This window comes from Cucumis melo, chromosome 10 (assembly GCF_025177605.1).
Source record: "Cucumis melo cultivar AY chromosome 10, USDA_Cmelo_AY_1.0, whole genome shotgun sequence".
NCBI classification, from domain to species: Eukaryota; Viridiplantae; Streptophyta; class Magnoliopsida; order Cucurbitales; family Cucurbitaceae; genus Cucumis; species Cucumis melo.
The window spans coordinates 11,166,029-11,178,210 of NC_066866.1; the positions used below are offsets into that span (position 1 = coordinate 11,166,029).

Sequence of the window (12,182 nt, forward strand, 5' to 3'; positions counted from 1 at the left end):
ATCTCTTCAATACCTTAAAAATTCAAAATTCAAAAGTAGAACAAGAATATATTTGCAGGGACAGAGAAGACAACGAGGTAAACAAAGTTGACACCATTCTCCACAAAATTTGCAAAGTGGCATTCAATCAATCCTTCTGCAAAATTATAGTAAAATTACCGCATCCAAGAAAAATTAAGAAAAAAAAATAAGAAGCAGAGAAGGGTGTAAAATATTGTTACTTATAGCACCAATTTATTGTAAAAATTGAACCCTATAAACACCAGAAACACAAGGCAAACTTGTAGCAATAAATTCAGAAAAGCAAAAGATAAAGACAAGATATATTATAGTGGTTCTGTAACAACCCAAAATCTTAACACTGACTTAGGGGACATTACCAAAACTTGATCAGTAACTAACTCTACTATCTCTAAAACTTTAGACAGATTTTAAATATAAATCAACTATCTTCAATCACTTAGGAGCTCCAGAAATGAAAGTAATTACGCAACTTGATTCTATCTTTTCACTCATGAAACGTGAAAATACTACAACAACCTTGTAAACTCAGGTATAAGGATGTGTAATATACAAATGGCATTCTTTCAGAGGAATAAAAAAGCCCATATGAATATATCTTGGATGAAATCATTTTTCAAGATGCAGTCTTTTGACGTCCATCAAAGAGATACTGACCTTAGAGAATATATCTCGGTCGCGCAAGTTGGATGCAGAGAATGAAAGCTGCCATTAGAATCAGAGAAGAAATTCAGATGAAACGAATTAGATGGCTATAAATTACATGAAGTTAAGAATAAGAACCAACAGAGGAAGCAACCATGGTTACATCTACAGCAAATCTAACATGTATACCCCAGAAGATAATACAACCAAATTGGAAACAGCAACAGAGAGTAAAGGATGGGGGCACTAAACACACAAAGGACTTGAGAGGGTACAACCAAATAATTGAATGAAGCAGGTGAAAAAGAAAGGAGGAGAGAACCTCGATCTGGGAATAGAGGCCCCGATAGCCCCGAGATAACAAGAAACAATCTATGGCAACATTGGAAGTAGTACTTTGGGATAAGGCAGTACCACCAATGGAAGACTGACCAGCCGCTTCGTTGGAAAAGCAATTGCCCATTATCCAAAAGTAAAGAGCTTAAGGATGGGAGTGAGGGATAGTTGCCTCCAACTGATCGACACAACTGTGTTACAACCAAAAATTAATAACTTCACATATCATAATCTCAACTACTCCAATGATATTGATATCCACATCCAATTGGTAATGCTCACAACGCCAACCTCTAATCATTCTCTCATACCGCCAACGTTGCTCTACAGTAAACCATTTAATGGAAGGGGCAATGATTTGCTGTAAGAGAAAAAAAGTACGGAGATCAAATTGTGGCACATGTACCTGGATACAAAGATAACACATGATCAAATTCAATCTATAACAGTTTTTAATAAGAAAAGTTCAATCTGTAACATTAATTCATCAATACACTTAGTAGAGAAAGAAACTTTTAAAGAGTTCTAAAACCCAATAATATCAAATAAGACCTAATTAAAATAACAACATGAATGAGATACTAAGAGAGCTTTTCCCCATCATTGTTTTCAAATAGACAAGCGTGTTATGGAGATACTAAGTATATACAGTACAAGACACAAGAAGATTATGACTTGTCACAAAGAAGTTACAAAGAAAAACATCCCCACCTAACTGAAATGAGATTAAAAGAAACTTTTTCCTTCTATTCATCACTTGGATTTTCCATCTGCTCAATCCAAAATTTCTTTATTGATTAATTGAGAAAAAGAATCCAAAAAGAGTGATAGCCTAGTTATGGATAATCAAACACCAACAATGAATTAATCAATTAAACCAAACCTTACTTATATTCGGAACAATTGATCGGAGTGAGTAGAGGGCGGAGGTGCGAGTTTGTGCACAACGACAATTGGAAGAAACGCGAAATAGAACGACCTCGCGTGATAGGCGTTGATTGCATAAACACCGACGAAGGGAGAACGATGGTAAATCTAAATGTTGATGACTAGGTAAACGGTGGGGTGTGAACCGATGAAAACGACAGAGGACTGAGTTTTCGTGGATGGGGAAGACGAAATCTTAGAAGGGACTTCATTGCGAGAGAAGGCTCAGCAGAAACACGACAGAGGATTTGATTTTTGCGAACAAGGAGGATGAAGAGAAGGTTCGTGCGAGAGATTTAGGGTGATGGCGAACAAGGAAGACGAAGAGAAGGTTCGTGCGAGAGATGGCGACCGCGAACAATGAAGACGAAGGGAAGGGAAAATTGAGGATTTAGATTGGAAGAAAGGGAAAATTGGGGATTTAATTTTTTTTAGAAAAATGAAGTTAGTTTTTTATTTAAAAAGTTACAAGAATTTAGTTTTTTTTAAAAAAAAGAAGAAATTATCTTTTTATTTTTTTTCAATTAATTTAGTAATTCTTGACGTTTCTGAAACGTCAAGTAAAATTCTCTTACTTGACGTTTTAAAAATGTCAAGAAATTTTAAAATTTCTCAGTCTCGGCCTTTTCATTAAAATTCTTGACGTTTTAAAACGTCAAGAATTTAATCAATATTTCTTGACGTTTATAAAACGTCAAGAATGTAATCGATATTTCTTGACGTTTTTAAAACGTCAAGTATAATTACATATTATTTGACGTTTGGAAAACGTCAAGAATGTCGATTTTATAATAAATCTTGACGTTTTAAAAACGTCAAGAATTTAGAAGATAATCCTTGACAGTTTATAAGAGTCAAGAAAAACGTTCATATTGCTTGACGGTTTAAAACCGTCAAGAATTCTGAAAATTGCCTCCCCTCCACCTTTTCATCAAAATTCTTGACGTTTTTCCTATTAAACCACCTCTTTCTTGACGTTTTTACCAAAAACCGTCAAGAAAAGAAAAAACCAACCGTCAAGAAAATGTCTTTTTCTAGTAGTGGTATGGTTAGGTGAGACAGTATCTCCACAATGAGTTGATAAAGAAACATGTGCCGGTAACAACAACTGCACTGATTAACATTAGAAGTGCTTCGAGGTGGGCATAGTAGAAGTGGTTTGTATGTCACGTATCAGTACGTGCCTCTAATGTAATTGCCTTTGTTTAAACTTGCAGAATTGTCTTGGGACGTTGGATAAGACGTACATAAAGGTCAACGTGCCACAACAGATTGCCTTATGTTTAGAACGCGTAAGTGGAAAATTGCCACAAATGTACTTGGCGTTTACGACACGAAAGGGGATTTTGTATATGTCCTTGTTGGTTGGGAAGGATCCCTAACAGACTCGCAGATTCTACATGATGCCCTTGCACGACAAAACGGACTCCAAGTGTTAAAGGGTATTTACAATTTTTTATCAAACCACGACGTTCTGTACTTACATATTAAAGCACGTAAAGCATTGGTTTTCGTAACAATATATTATTATCTGTGCGATGCGAGTTATCCAAATGCTGAGGTATTTCTCGCCCCATACAGAGGACAACAGTACCACTTGCAAGAGTGGCGTGGTGCTGGAAATGCCCCAACCATTGCAAAGGAGTACCTCAACATGACACACTCTTCAGCAAGGAATGTGATTGAGCATGCCTTCGGTGTTTTGAAGGATCGTTGGGCAATACTTCATGGGAAGTTGTACTGTCTCCTCTAAGTGTAGTGTCGAACCATCCTAGAATGTTGCTTGCTGCACAATTTAATAAATAGAGAAATGACAAATTGCAACGACATTGATGATGTGGACGAGCGGGACTCTGCGTACACCATGACCACCACACTAGAAGACATTCAGTACATTGAGACCACAAACGAGTGGTCAGTGGCATGACAAATTAGCTAAAGTGATGTTCACTGAATGACAGTTGTGTAACGCTTAGCTAAAACAATTTTAAATTAGAACTCATCGGTTGTATGCCAATTTAAATGACCTATACTCTATATTTTTTCATATATAATGAATGCGTGCATGCTTTACATACATTATATGTCATATATTGTTTCCTAGTCGTTTCTGTCTCGTAAATGTGGAAATGTGAAATTACTAACGTGTTCCATGTATTTTTTCTCATATGTCATTCTTAGTATGGCAACCTCGTCTTGTGCCCCCAAGCATGTATGAACTAAGGAGGAGGAGGGCACTCTTATAGAGTGTTTAGTGGAGTTGGTGTCCACTGGGGGATGGAAATTCGACAATGGTATGTTCTGGCCAGGTTACCTATCACATCCAGCTTTAAGTTTTTCCTTCTAACCTAGATCGTGGTATGAATCTACTCCTTAAAATAATCCTTTTCAAACGTAAGTTTGATAAAATTCTTTTAAAAAATTCTATAAAAAATTTGGTAGCAGCTCCCCTAAAATATGGGTTAGCCAAACCTGTAAAGGGGCGATATTTTTCACTTCTATATATGCTTATGTAACTTCAGAAGTCCACAACACATCAAGTGTCTCACCACTCACTTATCCAGATAGTTTCAGAGTTTCAGGCAGAAAATCATGTTCAACAAGATATACCGTACAAAATAGTTTCAATCTAACGAGGGATCTCCCCAATCACAAGTTCTTAGGCTCACTCTTGCCACATCTAACCACTTCATGATGCGTTACAAAAGATAACTATATACATACAAAAAGAATAATGGAGATCTACAATCGATGGCGAGAATTCAACTAACGCTTGGCCCTTGATTGATCGCTACCTGAAGGAGGGAGGAGAAAACATTAAAAATGTAAGTAAAAAACTCAGTGAGTGGCAAGTTTCTTAGAAGTAAAACTCGTAAAACATGCTTAAAGAGAAAAACTGTAAGTATGCATTAGAATGAAATATTAGTTAAAAACGTCATTAACTCATAGTCATTAGTTCATCAACAACCTGTAGTCAATCCAACTATGGCAAGGCATCTAAAAATACAGCCAAAGATAGCTCGTACATGACAAAGAATCATGCGGTCAAAACTAGCTCACATATCTTTAGTACCCGTCATGATAGCAACCTCCAACCGATCCAAATCTAACCATGATAGCATACTTATACGACCGGGGAATAGCTCACACGTGGTCCATATCTATAAGGAAACATGCGGCTAAACAAAGCTCACGCATACTTAGCACCTACCACAATAACACATACCGCTCCTATGTGCACATAGAGCCACCCACTAGGGGTTATGCTAGGCCCGAAGCCATATCACAATCCTCTATCCACATCCTCATCTAGGCTCAGGTTCTGGAATCTCCGGTCACAACCTCTTTCAGCCTCGGAACCCCGTAACAACCATAGGCAATGCTACATAAACACATTCACACAGACTTAGGGAAATCACCTTCTCGTTTACTATAAACATCAATTCAAGATATTTCAAAACTAAGTGTGGTCATCTAATTTTATCCTACAATTCTTTTTATTATTCTTTAAAATATAGGAAAACTTACATAAATGTAACAAAACACCAAACTATTTACAATCCGTATAACAAAGCCCATAAAGTTAGCCATTTTTTAAATATTCGAGGTTTGCCCTTCCATCTTTCTTTTGCGATTCGTCTTCCTCCTACTATTTCTTTCATTGTCTTTCTCCTGCGATTTCGTCTTTCTTCTTTTCTATTTTTTTCTGCAATTTCTTTCCATCATCTTTCTTATTTTTCAATTCTTTATTTACGTCGATTAATCTTTCCATCATTTTTCTTCTTTTCCTCTTCTTTTTTTTCGCTTTTCCATCATCTTTCTACTTTTCCTCTTCTTTTTTTCGCTGCGATTTCTTTTCATGTCTTTCTTCTTTTCCTTTTTTTTTTACGTTGTGTACAAAAAATAGCAAAATCTAAAAGATCGTGTATAAAGAATCTTGAAAAAAAATCATTTAGATTGGAGTAGCCAAATGTAAACTATCATGTAAAAAAATGAATAATCGTGTAAAAAAAATAAAAGATCGTGTATAAAGAATCTTGAAAAAAATCATTTAGATTGGAGTAGCCAAATGTAAACTATCGTGTAAAAAAATAAACAATCGTGTAAAAAAAATAAACAATCGTGTAAAAAAAATAAAAGATCGTGTATAAAGAATCTTGAAAAAAATCATTTAGATTGGAATAGCCAAATGTAAACGATCGTGTAAAAAAAATAAAAGATTGTGTATAAAGAATCTTGAAAAAAATCATTTAGATTGGAATAACCAAATGTAAACTATCGTTTAAAAAAAAGTAAACGATTGTGTAAAAAAAATAAAAGATCGTGTTTAAAGAATCTTGACAAAAAATCATTTGGATTAGAGTAGCCAAATGTAAACGATCGTGTAAACCAAGTAAATGATCATGTAAAGAAATCTAAACGATCGCGTACCAAAAGAATTAAAAACATCGTGTACCAAATTTTGAAAGAAAAAATCATTTAGATTTGGGTCCCTAAATCTAAATAATCAAATCTAAACGATCGTGTAAACAAATTTAAACGTAACCAAATTAAACGATCGTGTAACAAAATTAAACGATGTAATTAAAAAGAGAAATTATAGACATATCTAAACGATCGCGTATAAATTGTAGTCATATCTAAATGATCGCGTATATATTGAACCATAACTGAACGATCACGTATAAATTGTAATCATATTTGAGTGATTGCGTATAAATTGTAGTCATATCTAAACGATCGCAAATATAGTATGCGCACGTTTATTGATGGCGTGGTTGACGGGACATTTTTGGTATTTTACATGCTGGGCCTCTATGCTTTTTCCATTTTTTGAATTGTTCTATAGAGTGTAAATATTTTGCCTCTTTTTTATATTTTTTTAAAAGACCCCTAAAATATATGGTAATTGTAATTTTGGCTAAGATTTTATTTATTTTTTTAAAGAAAAAGGTAAAAAAATTTGTAATAATATAAAATCTTATGATAATTATTATTTTTTTAAAATCTTTTATTAAAAGGAAAAATAAAAATCATTAACAAAAATATCCATCTTAAAAAAAATCAATTTATCACATTTGACTTACTTTTATCATTTTAGGAAAACAAAATAATCTATTTTATACAAAAATATTTAATATCACATTTTAATTTATCTTTATCATTTTAGGAAAAAAGCAAATAAATTTATTTTGCACAAAATCTTTCAATATCTCATTTTTACTTTTTTAAAAAAAGAAAATTAATAAAATTACATAATATCTAATTTTATTTTATATTTATTAAAATTTTCTAATTTGTGGCATATCCCGGGGTCTATAAATAGGGACCTTTGGTCATTTAAAAAGGGGAGGAAAAAATTGTATTAGAGAGAATCTCTACGAGAGAAAAAAGAAATTTTAGTATTTAGAGAATCTTTGTAAATTTTTTTTAAGAAACCTATTTCTCTACAAAAGATGAGTTGTTAATTTTTTCGTTCTATTATTTTTATTTTTATTTTTATTTATTTATTTGTCTGTTTTTTTTTCTTTACCCTAAATCTAATCCCATAAAAGAAAAACTTAGTTGGATGTTATATTAGGTAGGGATTTATTCCCAATGATCCACACCTCATACAACAAGTAATTTTCTTCGGGATTGAATCCTTATTTTTGTTCTTCTCTTATTTAAACGTAGAGAGAAAGAAAAAAAATGTATAAGGAAAATTTCCTATGTTTTTTTTTTTTGCCACTTTGTTTTATCGTTATTCTATAAAAAAAAAAAAGAAAGTCTTTTAACCTTTTTTTCTTCTCTCTAAAATACTTTCCATGACTGTCGCATCAATGACTGCAAAAAACTGTCACGAAAGCTTTTAATGACAGCGTTTAACTGTCATCGTAGGCCATTTTTCTACTAGTGTATTAATAATTCCAAAAACGGAAAAAGCTTAAAGGCCCACCGTGTAAAATATCGAAAATGTCCCGTCAACCACGCCGTCAATAACGCGCGCGTAATATATTTGTGATCGTTTAGATATGACTACAATTTATACGCGATCGTTTAGATATGGTTCAATATATACACGATCGTTTATATGTGGTTCAATATATACGTCATCCTTTAGATATGACTAATTTATACGCGATCGTTTAGATATGGCTTACAAGGCGATCGTTTAGATATGGTTATAATTTATACGCGAACGTTTAGATATGGCTATTTATAGCGATCGTTTAGATATGGTTATAATTTATACACGATCCTTTAGATATGACTACAATTTATACGCGATCGTTTAGATATGTCTTGTAAACCCGATATTTTCTTGGTTTAATTTCTTTAAATGTGGAAAAAAAAAGAAAAAAAAATGGAAATTAAGTGTAAATATAAATATATATATTTATATATTAAATAGTTTTATTAAATTAATTAAAGAAAAGAAAGAAAAGAAAGGACAAAAAGAAGAAAAGGAGAAGAAAATTTCATTTTCTCTTTTCTTCTTCTTCTTCTCTTCCCTTCACCGCCAAGTTTGAAGACATCCAAGTTCCCTTTATTTTTTTTGTTCTTTTTCCTTCTTCAATTTTCAGAGAACTTCTAAGAGAGAGTTTGGAAGAAGAAGAGAAATTTTACTAGAATTTTTAGGTTGAAGAAGAGGAGGAGAACTCAAGCAAAGTGTATCAATGGCTGAATTTTAGTTCATTCTGCACATCACTGGTTTTTAATTCGGTTTGAACTCTTCAAAAGGAATTAAGAGGTGAGATTTACATTTACTGAAAGTTAACTCATTTTTAAACAAAATTTATGAAGAACGTTGGAGCAAATTCGGATTTTCATTTGGTGCTTTTTGATGAAGAAAACAGGGCAGTTGGTTTTCACTCGAAATCAGGAGGTCTCTGGTTTTTCTTGTATTTCAGAGTGTATCGGTGGAGTTAGAATTTCTATTTGGTATGGTTGGAAAGCTTATTCAATTTACTACAACTTTCATGAAGAAATTGTAAACCAAAAACGACTAAAAATTGGTTAAATTGTAGGAACAAGTTAAAGAGGTCGTGTGCGCGCGATTCTGGAAGTGGTTCTGTTTTGAGGGTTATATGTGTTTATGCACGGGGAATCAGATTTATATGTCTTCAGGTAAGTTTTAGAGGATCTCAAAATGAAGAGTTTGATATAAAGAACACTCATTTTGGTTAAGTATTGAGAAAGTTATAGTTCTTTGAAGTTTATGTTAGAAATCTGGAAATTTTAGAGAATTGTTGAGATAGGATTTTATTTCTTAAGCTTTGTTTTCGTGAGCGTCATCTTTGGTGCGACATGTTATGTATATCTTTAGGAAACCAGAATGTTTAAGGTTTTAATACTCGGTTGGGTTGTTGGCAGGCCAAGAAGAATTAAACCGAGCTTATAGACCAAGGATCTAGCCCAAGACTGTGAGTGACAAAACCAACTTTGAAATATTTTCCATAACTGTTATTATGATTGAATGCGATAAATGTTTATTTACGAAGCCATGAAAGGTATTTGAATTTCATGACTATTTTCAAGTATACATTTGGAGACTAGATTTCTTAAAGAAATTTATGCTAGCACGTAGATATTAAATGTTTGGAAAGTATTTAAACCACAATATTTTAAGCAAAGCATGAATTAGTATGAAGTTTTGTTTTAAGAACTACAATTTTCCACGAAAGAGCTGAGTAAAGTTCGAGCTTTGTGTAAAATTTATAAGCAGGCATGTTTTAATATTTTATGATGATTTATGAAATTTTCATTAACTACATGACTGAGATCTTGAGCCTGAGGCTAGAGATTACCGTGTGCACACTGGTTAGATTTCGTTGTTGACGTTGAGTGTACTCCGTAACAACGATGCTGTCGTGAGTGCTGGGCGGGCCCCACTACGACAAAGACGATGGGAGTGCTGGGCGGGCCCCACTACATCGTAGTGCTTGTAAACGTTGTTGTACTAGGTGTACCCTACACAACGTAGATTCGTCATGTTAGTTAAAATGCTTCGATATACTTGATATGCCTTGCTAGATTTCAATGATGAACATGCTGAGTATTTAAGGAAGCTATTCTTACTATTACACATTTACATTTACGACTTGTATAAACAGATTTATATGTGTAAAGTTTTCACGTGCTCTTATCTTTAAATTCATAGTTTTAAACTGAGTCACTCATTGAGCTCCATAGCTCACCCTTTCCAAAATGTTTTACCCATTTTCCAGGTAGAGATCGACTTCCCGGTGCCTGATAGACTGCCTTAGTCTGCGGAAGCTTCATTATCGATTGCCAGTACGTGTTTTGAGTTGGGCATAAAGTCTGTTGTGTTGTGATGTATTCACACCCTTGTATGTTATAGATACTCCACAGTTTGTATAAGCTTTAGGAGCTGTAGTTGTGTAAATTTTGTTGGTTATATTTTGATTAAGGTGTCTTTAGGTTTACTCGTGAAATTGGTAAATTTTGAGGTACACTTCATGTATGTGTTTGACTAGCTGTGTTTGACTAGCCTAGGATCCGATGTGTTTTGTGGCATGTACAATAGTTTATATACTAGATTGGCAAGTTCATCACATGAAAGTTTTAAGCAGAGTCGACAGATACAGGTACAGAATAACGTTGTACGTCGGCTTCACGCCATCTTTCGGTCTAAGGTAGCAGGTAGTCCGGGAGGGGGTGTGACATGTCTACAATTTATCTTTTTAATTCCATCGTTTAATTTTGTTACTCGATCGTTTAGATTTGGGTGGGGACCCAAATCTAAATGATTTTTTTATAAATTTAGTACACGATTTTTTTAATTCTTTTATACACAATCGTTTACATTTGGCTACTCCAATCCAAATGATTTTTTTTCAAGATTTTTTATACATGATCTTTTATTTTTTTTACACGATCGTTTATATTTGGCTACTCCAATCTAAATAATTTTTTTTCAAGATTCTTTGTGTCACAATCATTTAGATTTGGTTATCCAAATGTAAATTCGTAAAGAAAAAAAAAAGAAAAGAAGAAAGACGATGAAAAGATTAAATGACGAAAAAAAGAATCAGAAAGGAAGAAGATGTAAATATTAAACGATGTAAAAAAGAAAAAAAAAAGAAAGACGGTTGAAAGAAATCACAAAATCAAAAAAGAAGAAATACGATGGAAAGAAATCGCAGTGAAAAAAAGAAGAAATACAATGGAATTTAACAACGTGAAAAACAATTGAAAAATAAGAAAGATGATGGAAAGAAATCGCAGAAAAAAAAGAAGAGGAAAAGAAGAAAGATGACGAAAGAAATTGAAGAGGAAGACGATGAAAGAAATTGCAGAGAAATCGCGAGGAAGAGAAGGGCAAACCTGGAATATTTAAAAAATGGCTAACTTTATGGGCTTTGTTACACGGACCGTAAATAATTTGGCGTTTTGTTACATTTATGTAAGTTTCCCAAAACTGCTACTCTCGATTCTATTTCTTTTTTCTTTTTCTTTTCTTTTAATTTTTATTTATTTACTTATTTTGTTTTGTTTTATTTATAACTTTTTTAACTTATTATTATTATTATTATTATTGTTATTATTATTATTATTATTATTATTATACTTTTATCATTCTTACTACTACTACTGTTACGGTTTTCTTCTTTAATTTCCTTTTTTCTTCTTAACTTTTCATTTAATATTATTAGGGGTCTTTTTACAAAGAGAACAAAACGGTAAAATATTTACATTGTATAGAACAATTTTGAAAATGAAAAAAGTCCACAGGTCCACCATGTAAAATACCAAAAATGCCCTGTCAACAACGCGCGCATAATATATTTGGTACAAAACGTGCGCGTAATATTGGTATAAAGCGCGCACGTAATATATTTGGTACATGATCGTTTAGATTTGGCTATTGTTTGGTATACGATCATTTAGATTTGGTCATTTAATTTGGTAATTATTTTTTTAATTCTATCATTTAATTTGGTTACACGATTGTTTAATTTGGTTACGTTTAAAATTGGTTACAAGATCATTTAGATTTGATCGTTTAGATTTGGGTAGGAAAATCGTTTTTTTTTTCTAGACGATCGTTTAGATTTGGCTAAACGATTTTTTTTAAAAAAATTGTGTACGTGATCATTTACGTTTTTTACACGATTGTTTAGATTACTTTTTTTACACGATTGTTTAGATTATTTTTTTACACGATCGTTTAGATTTGTCTACACGATCATTTATTTTTTCAAGATTCTTTAGTTCACGATCGTTTAGATTTGGATAAACGATTTTTT

At 32.8% G+C, this 12,182-nt stretch overlaps 1 long non-coding RNA gene across 3 annotated transcripts; it reads left to right on the forward strand.

Annotated features, from left to right (window-relative positions):
- The first annotated feature begins 8,246 nt into the window (after window positions 1-8,246).
- Window positions 8,247-10,715, forward strand: LOC127151286 (uncharacterized). 3 transcript variants are annotated; one of them, XR_007824141.1, is made up of 4 exons: window positions 8,247-8,662; window positions 8,762-9,039; window positions 9,286-9,335; window positions 10,140-10,715. It is a non-coding gene; the product is annotated as an uncharacterized LOC127151286 (long non-coding RNA). The 3 variants fall into 3 exon arrangements; XR_007824140.1 differs by having other exon boundaries at window positions 8,769-9,039; XR_007824139.1 differs by lacking the exon at window positions 8,247-8,662 and having other exon boundaries at window positions 8,691-9,039.
- The last annotated feature ends 1,467 nt before the right edge of the window (window positions 10,716-12,182 follow it).